Consider the following 12850-nt stretch of genomic DNA (forward strand, 5'->3'; position numbering starts at 1 on the left):
CCTAAAGTCAACGGAAGTCGGCCATTTTGATTTATGGCCATTTTGGATGATTTACCACACTTCGTACTTTAACGAACTCCTCCTAGGGATTTAGTCGGATCGACTCAAATTTCTGCTGTGCCTTCTAAAGGCATTGACGATGAAAAGTTGTTGCTATTTGCGCGTTTTCGTCAATGGCGTGTCCGTGGCGTCGATGATTCGCATGAAAGGAAGTTGTTGTAACTTCAGTGTACATGCTCACATCTGGACCAAACTGTACATGTAGGATGAGAGTCCCGCCCTGAACCATGTACATGCCGACATTCACCCACAGTCATAGCGCCACCGCTGGCAACAAAGTGACCTTTAACGAAGCAGCCCCCGCCGCACGTTTCACCTCGTGCACGAATTTTCTGTGGTACGTGTATCTTGTCCAGATGCACAAAAAAGCCTCTTGGAGCCATAGCTAAAATCAACAGGAAGTCGGCCATTTTGAATTTTACGTCAAATTTTGGATGATTTACACACTTCGTACTTTAACGAACTCCTCCTAGGGATTTAGTCCGACCGACCTCAAATGTTTGCTGTGCCTTCTAAAGGCATTGAAGATGAAAAGTGTGCTATTTGCAAGTTTTCGTCAATGGGCGTGTCCGTGGCGTGGCGTCAAAGATCAGCTCTTCGCCATGACACGGAAGTTGTCGTAACTTCAGTGTACATGCTCACATCTGCACCAAACTGTACATGTAGGATGAGAGTCCCGCCCTGAACACATGTACATGCGACATTCACCCACAGTCCTAGCGCCACCTGCTGGCAACAGAAGTGACATTTAACGAAGCAGCCCCCGCCGCACGTTTCACCTACGTGCACGAATTTTCTGTGGTACGTGTATCTTGTCCAGATGCACAAAAAGCCTCTTGGAGCGATGCCCTAAAACCAACAGGAAGTCGCCATTTTGAATTTTACGTCAAATTTTGGATGATTTACACACTTCGTACTTTAACGAACTCCTCCTAGGATTTAGTCCGACCGACTTCAAATTTGTGCTGTGCCTTCTAAAGGCATTGAATATGAAAAGTTGTGCTATTTGCGAGTTTTCGTCAATGGGTGTGTCCGTGGCGTGGCGTCAGAGATCAAGTCTTCGCCATGACACAGGAAGTTGTTGTAACTTCAGTGTACATGCTCACATCTGAACCAAACTTTCGTGCTTGATAACTCTCCCACCCCGCTATGGAGGACCGATCCTGACACAGTCAGAAATAAATACAGAAATAAATAAATGCTCAATAAATAAATAAGCATCCAATTAAATACACAAAAAAATTAAGTAAATAAATAATGTAGGTAGTAATTAAATTATACAAGGAGACATAAATGTATATATTTTAATTAGTGCCTTTACTTATTCACCTTTGTTATAATTACCTTATTTGTTTATTCAACTTTATTTATTACTAATTTTTTTAATGTATTTATTTATGTGTGTGTTTTAATATTTTTGTCTGTTTTATTCTTCCTTTGTATTTATTTACCTTATTTATTTTCACCCATGGTATTTATTTCTGCCTGTCTTTAAATTTTTGTATGCATTTCTGCCTCATTATGCAAATGAGGAGGGGCTGTGTCTCAAGGGGTCATCTTCTCTGCTATTGGTGGACCAGTCAGACAGGAGAGCTCCTACTCTGCCTGCAGACATAAACGATCTTGCCCCTCACACAGTCAGATGGCTTCCTTCAGTGCGCTGAGGTGTTTAACAACTCTGAAGACAATACTACCAGCAATGTCTTCCTTCTCTTTTCACGTAGAAGCACCGACAGACAGTGCTTTCAGTTTGCTGCATGCATGGACACAGAACTGCAGTATAGGAGAAGCACACGGTCAGCTGGCTGCAGCTAAATCTGGAGTGCACTCGTATTCAATTCTGTATGGTAAATTCAGTTTTAACGGAGCAGAGCGAGCTGACAGGCAGAGTTAGAGACTTTTTCTGTCTGTTTCTCTCTTTACAAAGACGCATGTTGCAGTCAGAGTCTTCTCTGAGATGCGAGCACGACATACAACACAATTTATCAAATTACACAACGGATATACAGTATGAAAATAAGATTGATTGGATTATACTCACAGGAAGTATAAAACCTCTTACATGGGTCTATTAAAAGTAAAGTAACACAAAATGTCAGGGAAATTACTTTACTTAGATTTAAGTACTGCAGTTGTACATTTGAATACCTTCCTACCTTTCTGATAGGAAGCCTTCTTGAGGTGGTATAAAACATTTCTTCTTATATTCTGATTTGAGTTGTGGACAACTATGACCACATGAATTAAAAAAACATTTCACTGCCCAAGTCAGCTATAACACAAGTCTTGATCATCAGACTACATGCTGTACAGTATTTGTGGACAGATTTTGTCCCAGGATTTCTTATGCATTTCTTCTTCTTCGTTGCATGATTTAGAATAATAAGGTGAGAAATGGGTCTATTCTGAGTTCATCCTGCACTGCAGCAGCTAATAAAGTCCATTTAATCCCCAAAACGCTTTCTTTTAGGCAGGCTGGAGCAGAAAACAACTCACCTTTCTCAAGTTGTACAGTAATGTCACATGTGTATGAAGGTGGATCAAACAAGCTAATCTTAAATGTCAAGTAGAGAGGAGCCTAGTAGGCCTATTTATTTTCATTCATTACACAATATGAATAAGCTATGCAGACAGTTGTAAAGAAAGAACATCTTTTTCTTCTGTTCTCTACTTGTTATAGTTACACAGTATTAGGGGTGTGGGCTGTATTAAAGTATCCACTGTTCTCCCATGCTCTAACCACAGTAACGATGAAATGTGTGCTGTTCTCACATTCTCCCTCTGTATGTACATAAACAACAAGGCAGGGAAATATAAAAGGAATTTATTTATTGTTTGGGTACATTATTGTTCAGTGTACATGTTCACATCGAAACAAACTTTACGTGCTTGATAACTCTCCCACCCCGCAGACATCTACACGTCAATACCGATTTATATTCATAGCGGCAAGTGCTATGTAGCTCCACATAGGGGACACAGGAAGTGACATATAGCACATTCATGCGGCGTCGGAAACGCGTAGGAAATTCACAGCCGCACCGGCAGAACTCCAGAATGTGCAACTCGGCCGGCTCACGCGCGGACGCGCTTACAAGTGCGAGGGCCCGCCCAACGCTGCTTGCAGCTTTAATTAAATTATTTATTTTTAGTCTTTTTGGATCAGGAGTCTCCACAGGATGTTTTATTTGGAAAATTAACAAGATTCTCTATGCCGTTCTGTGTCTGTCTTCCTGCCCGGTACAATCTGCTCTATACTGCTGCATTTAGTCTATAGCAACATCACCTTTACTGTCTGTACTGTTCTGTGTGTATATTGTGTAGGCTGCCTCCCACCCCTCTCTCTCTCCTTCCATCCCTCTCAATTCACTTCAATTCAAATTAGCTTTATTAGCATGAATGTGTAACAACAATATTGCCAAAGCATCATACATACAACATAAGAACAATCAACCCCATACATTTCATCTAACCCCTCTCTCTCTATCTCTCTCCATCACCCCCAATGGGTCAAGGCAGATGGCTGCCCACCATGAACCATGGTCTAGAGCTGCTCTTTTATGAAAAGCGCTGTGAGATAACTGTTGTTGTGATTTGGCGCTATATAAATAAAATAGAATTGAATTGAATTACTGCCCCCATGTTCCTCCTCAACACCCGCTGCTACAATTATTATTATTAGTCATATTTTTATTATCATTCAAGCTGCAAGCATCCGCATCCTATGTTATAGCTAACCTTTATTTGTTGTTGTTGTTATCGTCTTTAAGCTGCTTCAGTTTTCAAAGTCTACTACTTCTGCATACTTTCAGCTTTTTTTGTCATTTCAACTTTAAAATGTTGAGAAATCTTCAAGCTATTAAACTTGTATTAAACTTTTTGATATCTTTTATACTTTTTCCACTGTCGTAATTTTAGTCTCGTAAAGATTTCTGGCTGTTTCTGAGTTAGGCGGGTGAGACGGAATGTTCAGAGTTAGAGCACGTGACATCATCGCTAGAGGGCAGCCAGCTTGAGAACTACCAAAGGACAAGAGTGACAGAAAATCCTCCATTGGTAGCAATAATAAAAAAATTTAAAATTTACTGACCAGAGCAGAACGTACCAGTTTTGCAACTTGCCAAAGTGGTCCCTTTTTTCAACATTATCCACACAAAAAATATATCAAATTGTTCAGAAATGCCTTCTGTCACTGTCGGTCAAGTCATCTTGCTGACACCACCTATAGTTTAGTCTCTAGGGAGGTTTGTTTGAGGCAAAGATTTTGAGATTTTCCTGTATAGGAAAGCTGGTTAATAAGCAGACAACATCAAAGGCAGACACACACGAACACACATTCTCTCTCTCACACCCACACGCACACACACACACACACACACACACACACACACACACACACACTTGGTCCTGTGTTCTGACGTTGACGGTGGACAGACGTTAAGCTGTTTCTTGAATGAACTTCACTGTACTGCATCCAGAGTACTGCATCTGCTACTACAACCACTACTACTGCACTGTGCTACTTCTACTGATACTACTACTAACACACACAGAGACACACACGCACACACACACACTGTTCTCTTCATTGGGAGCAGTTGGGTATCTGTGTCTCACAGTCACCTGTCCACCTGTCTCTCTGTCTCACAGGCTGTCTCACAGTCTTATAGTCCACCTCTCTCTCTTTCTTACAGTCCGTCTCAAAGTCTTATAGTCCACCTCTCTCTCTGTCTCACAGTCCCTCATTCAGTCTCACAGTCTGATAGTCCACCTGTGTCTCTGTCTCACAGTCGGTCTCACAGTCTTGTAGTCCACCTGTCTCTCTGTCTCACAGTCGGTCTCACAGTCTTATAGTCCATCTTTCTCTCTGTCTCACAGTCCGTCTCACAGTCTTCTAGTCCACCTGTGTCTCTGTCTCACAGTCCGTCTCAGTCTTATAGTCCACCTGTCTCTCTGTTTCACAGGCCGTCTCACAGTCTTATAGTCCATCTCTCTCTCTTTCTCACTGTCCGTCTCAAAGTCTTATTGTCCACCTCTCTCTCTTTCTCACAGTCCGTCTCAAAGTCTTATAGTCCACCTCTCTCTCTTTCTCACAGTCCGTCTCAAAGTCTTATAGTCCACCTCTCTCTCTGTCTCACAGTCCCTCATTCAGTCTCACAGTCTGATAGTCCACCTGTGTCTCTGTCTCACAGTCGGTCTCACAGTCTTGTAGTCCACCTGTCTCTCTGTCTCACAGTCGGTCTCACAGTCTTATAGTCCATCTTTCTCTCTGTCTCACAGTCCGTCTCACAGTCTTCTAGTCCACCTGTGTCTCTGTCTCACAGTCCGTCTCAGTCTTATAGTCCACCTGTCTCTCTGTTTCACAGGCCGTCTCACAGTCTTATAGTCCATCTCTCTCTCTTTCTCACTGTCCGTCTCAAAGTCTTATTGTCCACCTCTCTCTCTTTCTCACAGTCCGTCTCAAAGTCTTATAGTCCACCTCTCTCTCTTTCTCACAGTCCGTCTCAAAGTCTTATAGTCCACCTCTCTCTCAGTCTCACAGTCTGATAGTCCACCTGTGTCTCTGTCTCACAGTCGGTCTCACAGTCTTGTAGTCCACCTGTCTCTCTGTCTCACAGTCCGTCTCACAGTCTTATAGTCCATCTCTCTCTCTGTCTCACAGTCCGTCTCACAGTCTTCTAGTCCACCTGTGTCTCTGTCTCACAGTCCGTCTCAGTCTTATAGTCCACCTGTCTCTCTGTCTCACAGTCCCTCTCACAGTCTCACAGTCTTATAGTCCACCTGTATCTCTGTCTCACAGTCCGTCTCACAGTCCACCTGTCTCTCTGTCTCACAGTCAGTCTCACAGTCTTATCGTCCACCTGTCTCTCTGTCTCACAGTCAGTCTCACAGTCTTATTGTCCACCTTTCTCTCTGTCTCACAGTCAGTCTCACAGTCTTATCGTCCACCTGTCTCTCTGTCTCACAGTCAGTCTCACAGTCTTATTGTCCACCTTTCTCTCTGTCTCACAGTCAGTCTCACAGTCTTATTGTCCACCTTTCTCTCTGTCTCACAGTCCATCTCACAGTCACACAGTACACATGTATGCATAACTGTGCGCTCGCGCGCACACACACACACACACACACACGCACACACACACACACACATTAAAGGAGACTTATTAGGTTTCTTATATTTTCTGTCTTATGTATAATGTTTCATTGTCAGATGTTCATGTTAAACAAGGCCAAAGCTCTACTCTTGGCTCTTAATGATGTCATACAGAGCTGGTTTTCCATATATGCTAATTTGCCTGCAGCCTCAATAACAACTGGCAACTCCTATGCTTAGTCTGTCTGTACTGCTGAGCGGCATATTCATCCTGCTTCAGGATCTTGGCCAATCAGAACACAGTGGGCTACAGCGAACTTTAAATGCAACAGTTGGCTGAGTCACTCTCTGTCCCTCAGGTTGTGACACAGGGACACAAGGTATGTCCTTCTCCTAGGATTAATCTTGATTTCTTCAAGTTCTTTAAAATCTGGTATTAATAGATGGAATTTCCCAAATATTGCTCTCCTATGCTTCTATATTTATCACATTTCAGGAGAAAATGTGTCTCAGCCTCCACCTCACCTGTCGTACACTGCTCACATACTCTGTATTCTTTCGGTAACCAGGACTTTTATGGCTCCCTTTTTCAATTGTAAGGGCGTGGTCACCGAGTCTGTCCTTGGTACGAAGCTGCCTCTGCTTGATATCTCTGACAGAAGAGAGATATGTAGCCATTTCATAATCTCTGTTTAGCGCCAGAATAATACGGAGAGCACCCCTAGGCACACTTAGTCAAAAAAATAAATTCTAATTACCTTGTGGCCTCAAGATAAGTGTATATAAAACGAGCATGCACAATTAAGCAGCTTTTCTCCACTAGCTTCCACCTACTTAAAGTTCTCTTTGGGTGATAACTATGGATAGAGACTATTTGATTAAGATCTATATTAATTTAGGGGTCAATTATGCTATGGCAATGGCCAACATTTAGTAGACTGGAGAAAAGCTGCTGTAAAGGCTCTTTTTATATACACTTATCTTGAAGCCACAAGATACTATCTTGAGGCCACGAGGTAATTAGAATTTATTTTTTTGACTAAGTTGGCCTAGGGGGGCTCTGTAGAATAACAATCTAGTTTGTGTTGGGTTTTTTGTCTCTTCTGCCCAATGTTCCAAATAAGTATTTTTGCTTTGAGTGGTCATTTGATTTACTGTAACTGGTGTTTGTAAAGCAGTGCTAGCTTCAGTAAAGTGTGTGTGTGACATGTTACAGGAATTGTTCTCTCTCTCTACCCACCGACCGGTGGAGACAGATTGCCACCCACACTGAGTCTAGGTTCTGCTGAGGTTTCTACATTTCAGTATTTTCTTGCCTGTGTTGCCTGTAGTCCTTGCTCATGGTGGGAATTGTTGGGTATTACAAAGAGTACAGTGTATATGAAAGGTGCACTGAGACTCCTGTTATGAATCGGTGCTTTATAAATAAAATACAATTGAATTGAAAAGATTAATGCAATAGTTTACTAATTGTTTGCTTTTGCATATGTCTGTGTTGAACTTTGCTGAATGCAAATGCAATGTTTTGTTGAGTGAGTAAATCAAGTTCAGCTAAATTAGTCTGAGAATATGTGTGTATCTCACAAATTGTCACATATACTCTGTAGATAATCTGTCACAGACAAAGAGAGACAGTTGTATTGTTGAATTTAAGGTGTTTGTGTACAGAGGTACAAAATCTCCCCCTTGTTGAAATAATGATGTCAAAGTCAATCAGACATTGAAATGATTCCCATCTGCGTTGCGTGGTTTCATTTCAGTTTGCCTTTATGTCTCTGTCTGTCCACAGTGTTCCTCTGTCTTTTTATTAGTATGTGAAAATGCAGAATGCTTCCCTGTCACAATACCATCCGCCTGTGATTACCATGCAAATGTATTTCATTAGGATGTAAATGATTAACATAATGATGCTTTTTAATTAGAATGTAAATGATTATTATTTGTATGAAGATATCAGCAGCTGTGGGAGAAGACTGTGACAGCAAGCTGTTGTCTCTATGACTGACTGACTGACTGAATGGATGGATGGTGGCTCTTTCGTTAATCTACTTACAATATACTATTCTTCCTTCCTCTTTCATTCCTCCCTCTGGATGATAAATTCCAGAACAGTTTCTTTTTCTGTTCTTCCTGCCTGTGGAGTTAGAGACAACACATTCACATAAACATTTATTTCATTCACTCTACACCAGTTTCAGCAGTTGGGGTTCCAGTGTTATGCTGGATCTTTGACGTGCCAGAAACCAACAACTGTCTGTTATCTGTGAGAAACCTCTTTGTTCATCTTATCATTGTGTTGTCTGATCCCAATGTTAATTTGAAAAAAGTCAGTCGGGGGTGTGTAAACATTATGTTGTCTGACACGTCTGCCTGCGCAGAAAGCAGCTGCGCACATGCCCCTTGGTAGTGTTGTAGTCAATACCGCCCAAACCAAGACTAGAGTTTATCGAGACAGAGATAAGACCAAGACTTTTAGGGGCTGAGCGCAGTCGAGACCAAGTCCGAAAGAGGGCAAGACAGAGTCAAGACCAAGACCAGTTCCCTGCATTGCATGGCACGCAATAAAATGTGGAACGAGATCATTGGTACTTCACAAATTAATCTGAAAGATCCACATTCCCAAAATCAACGTAAGCATCGCAGGGAGGGTTGACAGTCGTTAACGGTAACAACACATGTTTAATTAGGGTTATTGGTTGCATTTGGAGCATTATGTTTTACTTGCAATCAAAGTTACGATGTTAAAAAATAAATCAGACAAAAGCAAAAACTATTTATTGATCCCAAAGTTACGGTCTTGACTGGTCTTCAAATAAAATCCCGAGTCCTCAATGTCCGTGACAGAGACAAGACTGAGTGCAAATGCGGTCGAGTCCGAGACGAGACCAAGACCATCAAAAACTGGTCGAGTACTACAACACTACCCCTTGGATCAGGTTGTGGGTTGCCAGGTTGCGGTGACAGATGGGTTAAATTTGTATGTAGTGTGTGGATTGTGTGTGTAGATTGCAGAGGTGGGACCAAGTAATCATTTTACAAGTCCGAGTCAATTCTCAAGTCTTAGCACTCAAGTCCCAAGTTGAGTCCCAAGTCCAGACTGATCACGACTGGCAAGTCTCAAGTCAAGGACCAACAAGTCCAAGCCAAGTCCAAGTCTTAAACTTTGAGTTTCAAGTCCTGAACAAGTCAGAATGCGCTCTTCACCAAATTTAAAAAACAAGTTTTTATAAGTTAAAAATAAAAAATGTATTGAATGAAGCATTAGCCTGTACAGAAAGAAAGTAGAGGTGCAGTTTCACACAATAGATGTTCTATAATTTCATGAATTAAATTAAATGTTCATGTAGGGCTGCTAATTATTTTGGTCAATATTGAGATCACAATTAACAGGATTACTCATTGCCTTAGCAAACATTGAACTGTTAAACTTCTAAAATGTAATACTTTCTTTTAAAAAACTATTATATGCATTACTCCAAAATCTCATATAGCCCATGAAATCCATCCATCCATCCATCCATCGTCAACCGCTTATCCTGCATACAGGGGTACAGGGTAGCGGATAGCCCATGAAATAAGAAACAATAATCCAACATTATTTGCAGCATCTACAGTACAAGAGGTAGCAGCACAGTTTCAGCTTTGGGTGACAGATGTGTCACTAAGGGGGCCCTGTGTGTGTATGTTTGTGTAGGTGCCTGTGTGTGTGTGAGCAGGTGATAGGTGAACTACTCGAGTTGACGAAGTTACGTTACAGAACGCTGAAATAAAACCGTGGTGTTTTGTCGGGAGATGCAGTGACAGAAACCAGCGGTGAGAAAACTATAAATCGCTGTGACGTTAGACGCAGACACAGTGGATATTTTACAAGCACCGATCAGGTAAAGCAACACTGAACACACCTCTTAGGGAGGGACGAGAGCCTCAGCTGCTAAGGAAAGAGGTGCGCTGGATTTATAAAACAAAACGAGTGTTGTTGTGAAACAGCACCCAGCGCTATTATGGTTTTATCTTAATTAACTTGTTTTATAATTGGTTGAAGCAGCTTCATGCACAGCTGCGGCAGTCTCTCTACACTGTTTCGACCTGACCTTTCTTTTCTCCGCGAGATGGAGAAATTTAGAATGTCGTGTGGCGCTGCGTCAGGGCCCCAGCTGTTGGGCATCATTTATGCGTAAAATTCATCCAGCCAGAGGGTCTGATCACAAACGGTTCACAGCGCGCTGGTAGGCCGGAGAGGGAGTGGGTCGCTGGGGCGTACAGGGCCAGACAGAGACAAGAGATTGCGATGCGGCAGGCCGCGCTTCGAACGGCCGCGATCTGGACGGTCGGTGATTGTTCCCTCTTGCTGGAGGAAGCCACATCTATTTGAGCACCGCTATGTTGATGCGCTGCGCAGTTTTTTAATATCATAATTTATATTCAGGCAAGTCATGTGACTCGAGTCCATACCTCTTGTAGATTGTGTTTAATGGCAATTTGGGTGACATCAGGCAAACATCCAAAACTTATGTATGTATAACGATTATCCGTAAAAAAGTTTGAGGGCCATGCAAATTATGGGAGTTTTCCGGGAGAAACTATGAGGGGTGGAAATAACAAATATTAATTGATTAAAAAAGGAAGTGATGAAAATGGATGTGAATTGAAAAATAAATGGGTTAAAATGAATGTGAAACGAAAAAATAGAGTGATAAATATTCAAGTGATTTGATTAATTTAAAGTCAATTTGATTAAAACAGTAGTGATAGAATGAAAACATTTTTATTTATGAATCATCATTCATGACCCAAAATTGGCATTCATCATTTAAAGGAGGGAGACTCAAGGGTTGAAGTTGAAGTAAGTAAAAAGTAAATAATAAAGTGGAGGTGATGAAAATGCATGTGAATTGCAATACAGAGTGGTTAATATTAAGGTGAATTAAAATATATAGTAATAAATTATCAACTGATGTGATAAACTGGATTTACCAATCATCGTTCACAACACCCTGTTGTCATTCATTGTTTACTGCATGTAATTTTTGTTACTTCCTGCTGAAACTGTCAATCACAAACCACATCCCTAAGCTATGCTTACGATGCTAACTGAACGGCAGGGTATGCTGACAAGTTTTTAAAGAGTCATGCACAGAAGTCAAAACCTATTAGAGAAGTTAATTTTAGGGTGACAATACTTTGGAGCAAAAGGCTCAAAAGAGGTCACGTGTGAAGCTGGAAAGTGATGGTCTACCTTGTTAGAAGAAGAAGATACCTTATTGTCACATACACGTTGCGAAAGTCATTCTCTGCACTTTAACCCATCCCTCAAGGGAGCAGAGGGCAGCCGCTGTGCAGCGCCCAGGGACCAACTCCAGGTTTTTATCAGTGCCCGGTCAATTTCACTGACTGAAGAACTAACATGTTTTTGATGGTGGGGGAAACCGGAGCACCTGGAGGAAACCCATGCAGACACGTGGAAAACATGCAAACTCCACACAGAAAGGCCGTGACGACCGGGGTTTGCACCCACGACTTCTTGCTGTGAGTCCACAGTGCTATCCACTGGACCACCGTAGCTGACTTTATACAGTGTCAACATTAAACTTGCAACATGGACAGTCTAACCAGACACAGATCTTCCGTGGGTGCACAGGGGGGCACCTGCCCTCTTTGTGATCTGATTGGCCACCCCGTGTACCACCCCAATTTTCAGCTTTCAAATGCCAGAGACCACGCATGATTTTGAAAAGTGCTGTAAAAGACTGTCCTACAGGATTGCAGCAATGCACATTTGAGGTAAGAACACTATATTTCTTGACAATTACATGTACTATGTATCACAAGAATGTTTTACTGTTTAAATCAATGTGGTTACGTTTGCATTTCAATGTGTTGTTGTGGTTAGCCTGGTTCATATGCATTAACAAACATTGGCTAAGTTAGCCGGGCAGAAGCTCCTACTAACTTAACTTATGGTGACAATCATTGCTTTGTTACAAATGAATGCTCTTGACTTTGTTACAATTGAATGCTCTTGACTTTGTCCGTAAGGGCTTAGTTTGTGTGTACTGAATTTAGCTACAGTAGTCTGCTTTTTGTTGTCTCTGTATAACAAGTTAGCTATTTACGATATTTCCTTGTAGTGACCAGGGCCTTTATCTATCTCAACTGCAGAAGGTAACAGGACTTTATTTGAATCAGGATGGTTTAGAAGCCTTTATTTCGAATTCCCTCTGTTTGATAGTATAATTGTTCATATTTTATTATTCCTCGTCCCATTTGCTATGTTATACTGCATTACGCTGTACAGACTCAACACTTCCTATATCGTTTCAAATTAAAAGCACTGTCTAAACTTTTAGTGAACAGAAACCCCTAATTTCTGAGCAAGGCTTTTATTGTGAAACATTTACTGGAACGTGTCATGGAAAACTCATTGACTTACAAGGTCCCCATTCTACACTTGAAATGTAGCTACTGCTTTGTTGTGCCACTTGTATGTGGACAGTAACACTTTAGATGAGTAAACAAGAACAATAGTGGGTTGAAAATAGCATGATTTCATTGTTCATTTTGGTAAATTAAATTAAAGCCATGAAAATATACATCATGCTTACTGTAGTTGGTTAATTATACATTAACAGTGAAGGAAAGTATAATTTTCAACCACTTAAATTGAAGTTGGAAATAATAAAATAGTTGCTTTATATG

The sequence above is a fragment of the Micropterus salmoides genome, unplaced genomic scaffold (genome assembly GCF_014851395.1).
Source record: "Micropterus salmoides isolate LMB-PRFRI ecotype aquatic unplaced genomic scaffold, ASM1485139v1 Ms_hic_scaffold_8, whole genome shotgun sequence".
Taxonomy (NCBI): Eukaryota; Metazoa; Chordata; class Actinopteri; order Centrarchiformes; family Centrarchidae; genus Micropterus; species Micropterus salmoides.